The sequence below is a fragment of the Schistocerca serialis genome, chromosome 12 (genome assembly GCF_023864345.2).
Source record: "Schistocerca serialis cubense isolate TAMUIC-IGC-003099 chromosome 12, iqSchSeri2.2, whole genome shotgun sequence".
Taxonomy (NCBI): Eukaryota; Metazoa; Arthropoda; class Insecta; order Orthoptera; family Acrididae; genus Schistocerca; species Schistocerca serialis.
In genome coordinates, this window is record NC_064649.1 from 203,359,961 (window position 1) to 203,372,203 (window position 12,243).

Below are 12,243 nucleotides of genomic sequence, written 5' to 3' on the forward strand. Positions count from 1 at the left end.
GGCAGCAATAGACCCTTGGAGACAAATCGGCTGAATGCCGATGTATTGAATCTCGAGGCAATTTGAGTGTTCCATCGTCATTAGGAGGCCCTGAACGTTACAATTAACAATCAGTTTCGCGTCGGATTCGAAAATCTAGACTTACATGAGAGCGAACATAAGAGGCCGGAGGCAGTAATATCCCCATGGAGACAAGTCGGCTGGAGGACGATGTATTGAATCTCGATACAATTTGAGTTACCCATCGTCATTAGGAGGCCCTAAACGTTACAATTAACTATCATTTTTGCGTCGGATTCGAAAATCTAGACTCACAGGAGAACGACCATAAGGTGCCCTAGGCAGCAATAGACCCTTGGAGACAAGTCGGCTGGAGGACGATGTATTGAATCTCGTCGCAATTTGAGTGTTCCATCGTCATTAGGAGGCCCTGAACGTTACAAATAACTATCATTTTATCGTCGGATTCGAAAATCTAGACTCACAGGAGAACGACCATAAGGTGCACGAGGCAGCAACAGACCATAGGAGACAAGTCGGCTGGAGGCCGATGTATTGAATCTCCTCGCAATTTGAGTGTTCCATCGCCAATAGGAGGCCCTGAAAGTTACAATTAACTATCATTTTTGCGTCGGATTCGAAAATCTAGACTCACAGGAGAACGACCATAAGGTGCCCGAGGCAGCAATAGACCCTTGGAAACAAGTCGGCTGTAGGCTGATGTATTGAATCTCGACGCAATTTAAGTGTTCCATCGTCATTATGAGGCCATGAACGTTACAATTAACTATCAGTTTCGCTTCGGATTCGAAAATCTAGACTCACAGGAGAAGGACCATACGGTGCCCGCGGCAGCAATAGACCATTGGAGACAAGTCAGCTGGAGGACGATGTATTGAATCGCGACGCAATTTGAGTGCTCCATCGTCATTTGGAGGCCCTGAACGTTACAATTAACTATCAATTTCGCGTCGGATTCAAAAATCCAGACTCACAGGAGACGGACCATTTGGTGCCCGAGGCAGTAATATCCCCTTGTAGACAAGTCGGCTGGAGGAAGATGTATTGACTCTCGACGCAATTTGAGTGTTCCATCGCAATTAAGAGGCCCTGAGCATTACATTTAACTATCAGTTTTGCGTCGGATTCTAAAATGTTGACTCAAAGGGGAACTACCATACGGTGCCCGAGGCAGCAATAGACCCTTGGAGACAACTCGGCTGGAGGACGATGTATTGAATCTCGTCGCAATTTGAGTGTTCCATCGTCATTAGGAGGCCCTGAACGTTACAATTAACTATCATTTTATCGTCGGATTCGAAAATCTAGACTCACAGGAGAACGACCACATGGAGCCCGAGGCAGCAATATCCCCTAGGAGACAAGTCGGCTGGAGGTCGATGTATTGAATCTCGACTCAATTTGAGTGTTCCATCGTCATTAGGTGGCCCTGAACGTTACAATTAACAATCAGTTTTGCGTCGGGTTCGAAAATCTAGACTCACAGCAGAACGATCACAAGGTGCCCGTGGCAGCTATTGACCCTTGGAGACAAGTCGGTTGGAGGACGATGTATTGGATCGCGACGCAAAATGAGTGTTCCATCGTCATTAGGAGGCCATGAATGTTACAATTAACTATCAGTTTTTCGTCGGATTCGAAAATCTAGACTCACTGGAGACTCACCATAAGGTGCCCGATGCAGCAATATCCCCTTGGAGACCAGTTCGCTGGAGGACGATGTATTGAATCGCGACGCAATTTGAGTGCTCCATCGTCATTTGGAGGCCCTGAACGTTACAATTAACTATCAGTTTCGCGTCGGATTCAAAAATCCAGACTCACAGGAGACGGAACATTTGGTGCCCGAGGCAGCAATATCCCCTTGGAGACAAATCAGCAGGAGGACGATGTATTGAATCTCGACGCAATTTGAGAGTTCTATCGTCATCAGGAGGCGCTGAACTTTACAATTCACGATCATTTTTGCGTCGGATTCGAAAATCTAGACTCACAGGAGAAGGATCATATAGTGCCCGAGACAGCAATATCCACTCGGAGACAAGTCCGCTGGAGGCCGATGTATTGAATCTCGAGGCAATTTGAGTGTTCCATCTTCATTACGAAGCCCTGAACGTTACAATTAACAATCAGTTTTGCGTCGGATTCGAAAATCTAGACCCACATGAGAGGGAACATAAGAGGCCGGAGGCAGCAATATCCCCATGGAGACAAGTCGGCTGGAGGACGATGTATTGAATCTCGACGCGATTTGAGTGTTCCATCGTCAATAGGAGGCCCTAAACGTTACAATTAACTATCATTTTCGCGTCGGATTCGAAAATCTAAACTCACAGGAGAACGACCATTAGGTGCCCGAGGCAGCAACAGACCCTTGGAGACAAGTCGGCTGGAGGCCGATGTATTGAATCTCGACGCAATTTGAGTGTTCCATCGTCATTAGAAGGCCCTGAACGTTAAAATTAACTATCATTTTGGCGTCGGATTCGAAAATCTAGACTCACAGGAGAACGACCATAAGGTGCCTGAGGCAGCAATAGACCCTTGGAGACAAGTCGGCTGGAGGCCGATGTATTGAATCTGGACGCAATTTTAGTGTTCCATCGGCATTAGGAGGCCCTGAACGTTACAGGTAACTATCATTTTAGCGTCGGATTCGAGAATCTACTAACAGGAGAAGGATCATATGGTGCACGAGACTGCAATATCCCCTTGGATACAAGTCGACTGGAGGTCGATGTATTGACTCTCGACGCAATTTGAGTGTTCCATCGTCTTTAGGAGTCCCTAAACGTTACAATTAACTATCATTTATGCGTCGGATTCGAAAATCTAGACCCACAGGAGAACGACCATAAGGTGCCCGAGGCAGCAATAGACCCTTGGAGACAAGTCGGCTGGATCCCGATGTATTGATTCTTGACGCAATTTGAGTGCTCCATCGTCATTAGGAGGCCCTGTACGTTACAATTAACAATCATTTTAGCGTCGGATTCGAAAATCTACTCACAGGAGAAGTTCATACGGTGCTCGAGACAGCAATATACCCCTTGGAGACAAATCGACTGGAGGCCGATGTATTGAATATCGACGCAATTTGAGTGTTCCATCGTCATTAGGTCGCCCTGAACGTTATAATGAAACTATGAGTTTTGCGACGGATTCGAAAATCTAGACTTACAAGAGAACGACCATAAGGTGCCCGAGGCAGCAATAGACCCTTGGAGACAAGTCGGCTGGAAACCGATGTATTGATTCTTGACGCAATTTGAGTGTTCCATCGTCATTAGCAGGCCCTGAACGTTACGATTAACTATCAGTTTCGCGTCGAATTCGAAAATCTAGACTCACAGCAGACGGACCATGTGGTGCCCGAGGCAGCAATATCCCCTTGGAGACAAATCGGCTGGAGGACGATGTATTGAATCTCGACGCAATTTGAGTCTTCTATCGTCATTAGGAGGCACTGAATGTTACAATTAACTATCAGTTTTTCGTCGGATTCGAAAATCTAGACTCACTGGAGACGGACCATAAGGTGCCCGATGCAGCAATATCCCCTTGGAGACCAGTCCGCTGGAGGACGATGTATTGAATCTCGACGCAATTTGAGTGTTCCATCGTCATTAGGAGGCCCTGAACCTTACAATTAACTATCAGTTTCGCGTCGGATTCGAAAATCTAGACTCACAGGAGACGGACCACATGGAGCCCGAGGCAGCAATATCCCCTTGTAGACAAGTCGGCTGGAGGAAGATGTATTGACTCTCGACGCAATTTGAGTGTTCCATCGTCATTAAGAGGCCCTGAGCATTACATTTAACTATCAGTTTTGCGTAGGATTCTAAAATGTTGACTCACAGGGGAACGACCATACGGTTCCCGAGGCAGCAATAGACCTTTGGAGACAAATCGGCTGAATGCCGATGTGTTGAATCTCGAGGCAATTTGAGTGTTCCATCGTCATTAGGAAGCCCTGAACGTTACAATTAACAATCAGTTTCGCGTCGGATTCGAAAATCTAGACTCACATGAGAGGGAACATATGAGGCCGGAGGCAGTAATATCCCCATGGAGACAAGTCGGCTGGAGGACGATGTATTGAATCTCGACGCAATTTGAGTGTTCCTTCGTCATTACAAGGCCCTAAACGTTACAATTAACTATCATTTTTGCGTCGGATTCGAAAATCTAGACTCACAGGAGAACGACCATAAGGTGCCCGAGGCAGCAATCGACCCTTGGAGACAAGTCGGCTGGAAACCGATGTATTGATTCTTGAGGCAATTTGAGTGTTCCATCGTCATTAGGAAGCCCTGAACGTTACAATTTACAATCATTTTAGCGTCGGATTCGAAAATCTACTCACAGGAGAAGTTCATACAGTGCTCGAGACAGCAATATAACCCTTGGAGACAAATCGACTGGAGGCCGATGTTTTGAATATCGACGAAATTTGAGTGTTCCATCGTCATTAGGAGGCCCTAAACGTTACAATTAACTATCATTTTTGCGTCGGATTCGATAATAATAAACTCACAGGAGAACGACCATAAGGTGCCCGAGGCAGCAATAGACCCTTGGAGACAAGTCGGCTGGAGGCCGATGTATTGAATCTCGACGCAATTTGAGTGTTCCATCGTCATTACAAGGCCCTGAACGTTACAATTAACTATGAGTTTTGCGTCGGATTCGAAAACGTAGTATCACCGGAGACGGACCATGTGGTGCCCCAGGCAGCGATATCCCCTTGGACACAAGTCGGCTGGAGGCCGATGTATTGAATCTCGACGCAATTTGAGTGTTCCATCGTCATTAGAAGGCCCTGAACGTTACAATTAACTATCAATTTTGCGTCGGATTCGAAAATCTAGACTCACAGGAGAACGACCATAAGGTGCCCGAGGCAGCAATAGACCTTTGGAGACAAGTAGGCTGAAGGACGATGTATTGAATCTCGACGCAATTTGAGAGTTCCATCGTCATTAGGAGGCCGTGAACGTTACAATTAACTATCATTTTTGCGTCGGATTCGATAATCTAAACTCACAGGAGAACGACCATAAGGTGCCCGAGGCAGCAACAGACCCTTGGAGACAAGTCGGCTGGAGGCCGATGTATTGAATCTCGACGCAATTTGAGTGTTCCATCGTCATTGGAAGGCCCTGAACGTTACAATTAACTATCATTTTTGCGTCGGATTCGAAAATCTAGACTCACAGGAGAACGACCATAAGGTGCCCGAGGCAGCAATAGACCCTTGGAGACAAATCAGCTGGAGGACGATGTATTGAATCTCGACGCAATTTGAGAGTTCTATCGTCATCAGGAGGCGCTGATCGTTACTATTAACTATCATTTTTGCGTCGGATTCGAAAATCTAGACTCACAGGAGAAGGATCATATGGTGCCCGTGACAGCAATATCCCCTTGGAGACAAGTCCGTTGGAGGCAATTTGAGTGTTCCATCGGCATTAGGAGGCCCTGAACGTTACAGTTAACTATCATTTTAGCGTCGGGTTCGAAAATCTACTAACAGGAGAAGGATCATATGGTGCATGAGACTGCAATATCCCCTTGGATACAAGTCGACTGGAGGTCGATGTATTGACTCTCGACGCAATTTGAGTGTTCCATCGTCATTAGGAGTCCCTGAACGTTACAATTAACTAACATTTATGCGTCGGATTCGAAAATCTACACTCACAGGAGAACGACCATTTGGTGCCCGAGGCTGCAATAGACCCTTGGAGACAAGTCGGCTGGAGGACGATGTATTGAATCTCGTCGCAATTTGAGTGTTCCATCGTCATTAGGAGGCCCTGAACGTTACAATTAACTATCACTTTATCGCCGGATTCGAAAATCTAGACTCACAGGAGAACGACCATAAGTTGCCCGAGGCAGCAACAGACCCTTGGATACAAGTCGGCTGGAGGCCGATGTATTGAATCTCGACGCAATTTGAGTGTTCCATCGTCATTAGGAGGAACTAAACGTTACAATTAACTATCATTTTTGCGTCGGATTCGATAATCTAAACTCACAGGAGAACGACCATACGGTGCCCGATGCAGCAATAGACCCTTGGAGACAAGTCGGCTGGAAACCGATGTATTGATTCTTGACGCAATTTGAGTGTTCCATCGTCATTAGGAGGCCCTGAACGTTACAATTAACAATCATTTTTGCGTCGGATTCGATAATCTAAACGCACAGAAGAACGACCATAAGTTGCCCGAGGCAGCAACAGAACCTTGGAGACAAGTCGGTTGGAGGCCGATGTATTGAATCTCGACGCACTTTGAGTGTTCCATCGGCATTAGGAGACCCTGACCGTTACAGTTAACTATCATTTTAGCGTCGGATTCGAAAATCTACTCTCAGAAGAAGGATCATATGGTGCAGGAGACTGCAATATCCCCTTGGATACAAGTCGGCTGGAGGCCGATGTATTGAATCTCGACGCAATTTGAGTGTTCCATCGTCATTAGGAGGCCCTAAACCTTACAATTAACTATCAGTTTCGCGTGGGATTCGAAAATCTACCCACAGGAGAAATTCATACGGTGCTCGAGACAGCAATATAAACCTTGGAGACAAATCGACTGGAGGCCGATGTATTGAATATCGACGCAATTTGAGTGATCCATCGTAATTAGGTCGCCCTGAACGTTACGATTAACTATCATTTTTGCGTCGGATTCGATAATCTAAACTCACAGGAGAACGACCATAAGGTGCCCGAGGCAGCATTAGACCCTTGGAGACAAGTCGGCTGGAGGCCGATGTATTGAATCTCGACGCAATTTGAGTGTTCCATCGTCATTACAAGGCCCTGAACGTTGCAATTAACTATCATTTTTGCGTCGGATTCGAAAATCTAGACTCACAGGAGAACGACCATAAGGTGCCCGAGGCAGCAACAGACCCTTGGAGACAAGTCGGCTGGAGGACGATGTATTGAATCTCGACGCAATTTGAGTGTTCCATCGTCATTAGGAGGCCCTAAACCTTACAATTAACTATCAGTTTCGCGTCGGATTCGATAATCTACTCACAGGAGAAGTTCATACAGTGCTCGAGACAGCAATATACCCCTTGGAGACAAATCGACTGGAGGCCGATGTATTGAATCTCGACGCAATTTGAGTGTTCCATCGTCATTAGGAGGCCCTAAACGTTACAATTAACTATCATTTTTGCGTCGCATTCGATAATCTAAACTCCCAGGAGAACGAACATAAGGTGCCCGAGGCAGCAATAGACCCTTGGAGACAAGTCGGCTGGAAAACGATGTATTGACTCTTGACGCAATTTGAGTGTTCCATCGTCATTAGGAGGGCCTGAACGTTACAATTAACAATTACTTTTGCGTCGAATTCGATAATCTAAACTCACAGGAGAACGACCATAAGGTGCCCGAGGCAGCAACATACCCTTGGAGACAAGTCGGCTGGAGGCCGATGTATTGAATCTCGACGCAATTTGAGTGTTCCATCGGCACTAGGAGGCCCTGAACGTTACAGTTAACTATCATTTTAGCGTCGGATTCGAAAATCTACTAACAGGAGAAGGATCATATAGTGCACGAGACTGCAATATCCCCTTGGATACAAGTCGGCTGGAGGCCGATGTATTGAATCTCGACGCAATTTGAGTGTTCCATCGTCATTAGGATGCCCTAAACCTTACAGTTAACTATCAGTTTCGCGTCGGATTCGAAAATCTACTCACAGGAGAAGTTCATACGGTGCTCGAGACAGCATTATACTTCTTGGAGGCAAATCGACTGGAGGCCGATGTATTGAATCTCGACCCATTTTGAGTCTTCTATCGTCATTAGGAGGCGCTGAACAATTCACTATCATTTTTGCGTCGGATTCGAAAATTTAGACTCACAGGAGAAGGATCATATTGTGCCCGAGACAGCAATATCCCCTTGGAGACAAGTCGGCTGGAGGCCGATGTATTGAATCTCGACGCAATTTGAGTGTTCCATCGTCATTAGGAGGCCCTAAACGTTACAATTAACTATCATTTTTGCGTCGGATTCGATAATCTAAACTCACAGGAGAACGACCATAAGGTGCCCGAGGCAGCAACAGACCCTTGGAGACAAGTCGGCTGGAGGCCGATGTATTGAACCTCGACGCAATTTGAGTGTTCCATCGTCATTACAAGGCCCTGAACGTTACAATTAACTATCATTTTAGCCTCGGATTCGAAAATCTACTCACAGGAGAAGTTAATACGTTGCTCGAGACAGCAATATACCCCTTGGAGACAAATCGACTGGAGGCCGATGTATTGAATATCGACGCAATTTGAGTGTTCCATCGTCATTAGGAGGCCCTAAACGTTACAATTAACTATCATTATTGCGTCGGATTCGATAATCTAAACTCACAGGAGAACGACCATAGGGTACCCGAGGCAGCAACAGACCCTTGGAGACAAGTCGGCTGGAAGCGATGTATTGAATCTCGACGCAATTTGAGAGTTCCATCGTCATTAGGAAGCCCTGAACGTTACAATTAACAATCAGTTTCGCGTCGGAATCGAAAATCTAGACTCACATGAGAGCGAACATAAGAGGCCGGAGGCAGTAATATCCCCATGGAGACAAGTCGGCTGGAGGACGATGTATTGAATCTCGACGCAGTTTGTGTGTCCCATCGTCATTAGGAGGCCCTAAACGTTACAATTAACTATCATTTTTGCGTCGGATTCGATAATCTAAACTCACAGGAGAACGACCATAAGGTGCCCGAGGCAGCAACAGACCCTTGGAGACAAGTCGGCAGGAGGCCGATGTATTGAAACCCGGCGCAATTTGAGTGTTCCATCGGCATTAGGAGGCCCTGAACGTTACAGTTAACTATTATTTTAGCGTCGGATTCGAAAATCTACTAACAGGAGAAGGATCACATGGTGCACGAGACTGCAATATCCCCTTGGGTACAAGTCGGCTGGAGGCCGATGTATTGAATCACGACGCAATTTGAGTGTTCCATCTTCATTAGGAGGCCCTAAACCTTACAATTAACTATCAGTTTCGCGTCGGATTCGAAAATCTACTCACAGGAGAAGTTCATACCGTGCTCGAGACAGCAATATACCCCTTGGAGACAAATCGACTGGAGGCCGATGTATTTAATCTCGACGCAATTTGAGGGTTCCATTGTCATTAGGAGGCCCTAAACGTTACAATTAACTATCATTTTAGCGTCGGATTCGATAATCTAAACTCACAGGAGAACGACCATAAGGTGCCCGAGGCAGCAATAGACCCTTGGAGACAAGTCGGCTGGAAACCGATGTATTGATTCTTGACGCAATTTGAGTGTTCCATCGTCATTAGGAGGCCCTGAACGTTACAATTAACTATCAGTTTCGCGTCGGATTCAAAAATCCAGACTCACAGGAGACGTACCATTTGGTGCCCGAGGCAGCAATATCCCCTTGGAGACAAATCGGCTGAATGCCGATGTATTGAATCTCGAGGCAATTTGAGTGTTCCATCGTCATTAGGAAGCCCTGAACGTTACAATTAACTATCATTTTTGCGTCTGATTCGATAATCTAAACTCACAGGAGAACGACCATAAGGTGCCCGAGGCAGCAACAGACCCTTGGAGACAAGTCGGCTGGAGGCCGATGTATTGAATCTCGACGCAATTTGAGTGTTCCATCGTCATTAGGAGGCCCTGAACGTTACAGTTAACTATCATTTTACCGTCGGATTCAAAAATCTACTAACAGCAGAAGGATCATATGGTGCACGAGACTGCAATATCCCCTTGGATACAAATCGGCTGGAGGCCGATGTATTGAATCTCGACGCAATTTGAGTGTTCCATCGTCATTACAAGGCCCTGAACGTTACAATTAACTATCATTTTAGCCTCGGATTCGAAAATCTACTCACAGGAGAAGTTAATACGTTGCTCGAGACAGCAATATACCCCTTGGAGACAAATCGACTGGAGGCCGATGTATTGAATATCGACGCAATTTGAGTGTTCCATCGTCATTAGGAGGCCCTTAACGATTACAATTAACTATCATTTTTGCGTCGGATTCGATAATCTAAACTCACAGGAGAACAACCATAGGGTACCCGAGGCAGCAACAGACCCTTGAAGACAAGTCGGCTGGAGGCGATGTATTGAATCTCGACGCAATTTGAGAGTTCCATCGTCATTAGGAAGCCCTGAACGTTACAATTAACAATCAGTTTCGCGTCGGAATCGAAAATCTAGACTCACATGACAGCGAACATAAGAGGCCGGAGGCAGTAATATCCCCATGGAGACAAGTCGGCTGGAGGACGATGTATTGAATCTCGACGCAATTTGAGTGTCCCATCGTCATTAGGAGGCCCTAAACGTTACAATTAACTATCATTTTTGCGTCGGATTCGATAATCTAAACTCACAGGAGAACGACCATAAGGTGCCCGAGGCAGCAACAGACCCTTGGAGACAAGTCGGCTGGAGGCCGATGTATTGAATCTCGACGCAATTTGAGTGTTCCATCGTCATTAGGAGGCCCTGAACGTTACAGTTAACTATCATTTTACCGTCGGATTCAAAAATCTACTAACAGGAGAAGGATCATATGGTGCACGAGACTGCAATATCCCCTTGGATACAAATCGGCTGGAGGCCGATGTATTGAATCTCGACGCAATTTGAGTGTTCCATCGTCATTAGGAGGCCCTAAACCTTACAATTAACTATCAGTTTCGCATCGGATTCGAAAATCTACTCACAGGAGAAGTTCATACGGTGCTCGAGACAGCAATATACCCCTTGGAGACAAATCGACTGGAGGCCGATGTATTGAATCTCGACGCAATTTGAGTGTTCCATCGTCATTACAAGGCCCTGAACGTTACAATTAACTATCATTTTTGCGTCGGATTCGATAATCTAAACTCACAGGAGAACGACCATAGGGTACCCGAGGCAGCAACAGACCCTTGAAGACAAGTCGGCTGGAGGCGATGTATTGAATCTCGACGCAATTTGAGAGTTCCATCGTCATTAGGAAGCCCTGAACGTTACAATTAACAATCAGTTTCGCGTCGGAATCGAAAATCTAGACTCACATGAGAGCGAACATAAGAGGCCGGAGGCAGTAATATCCCCATGGAGACAAGTCGGCTGGAGGACGATGTATTGAATCTCGACGCAATTTGAGTGTCCCATCGTCATTAGGAGGCCCTAAACGTTACAATTAACTATCATTTTTGCGTCGGATTCGATAATCTAAACTCACAGGAGAACGACCATAAGGTGCCCGAGGCAGCAACAGACCCTTGGAGACAAGTCGGCAGGAGGCCGATGTATTGAATCCCGGCGCAATTTGAGTGTTCCATCGGCATTAGGAGGCCCTGAACGTTACAGTTAACTATTATTTTAGCGTCGGATTCGAAAACCTACTAACAGGAGAAGGATCACATGGTGCACGAGACTGCAATATCCCCTTGGATACAAGTCGGCTGGAGGCCGATGTGTTGAATCACGACGCAATTTGAGTGTTCCATCGTCATTAGGAGGCCCTAAACCTTAGAATTAACTATCAGTTTCGCGTCGGATTCGAAAATCTACTCACAGGAGAAGTTCATACCGTGCTCGAGACAGCAATATACCCCTTGGAGACAAATCGACTGGAGGCCGATGTATTGAATCTCGACGCAATTTGAGTGTTCCATCGTCATCGTCATTAGGAGGCCCTAAACGTTACAATTAACTATCATTTTTGCGTCGGATTCGATAATCTAAACTCACAGGAGAACGACCATAAGGTGCCCGAGGCAGCAATAGACCCTTGGAGACAAGTCGGCTGGAAACCGATGTATTGATTCTTGACGCAATTTGAGTGTTCCATCGTCATTAGGAGGCCCTGAACGTTACAATTAACTATCAGTTTCGCGTCGGATTCAAAAATCCAGACTCACAGGAGACGGAACATTTGGTGGCAGAGGCAGCAATATCACCTTGGAGACAAATCGGCTGAATGCCGATGTATTGAACCTCGAGGCAATTTGAGTGTTCCATCGTCATTAGGAAGCCCTGAACGTTACAATTAACTATCATTTTTGCGTCTGATTCGATAATCTAAACTCACAGGAGAACGACCATAAGGTGCCTGAGGCAGCAACAGACCCTTGGAGACAAGTCGGCTGGAGGCCGATGTATTGAATCTCGACGC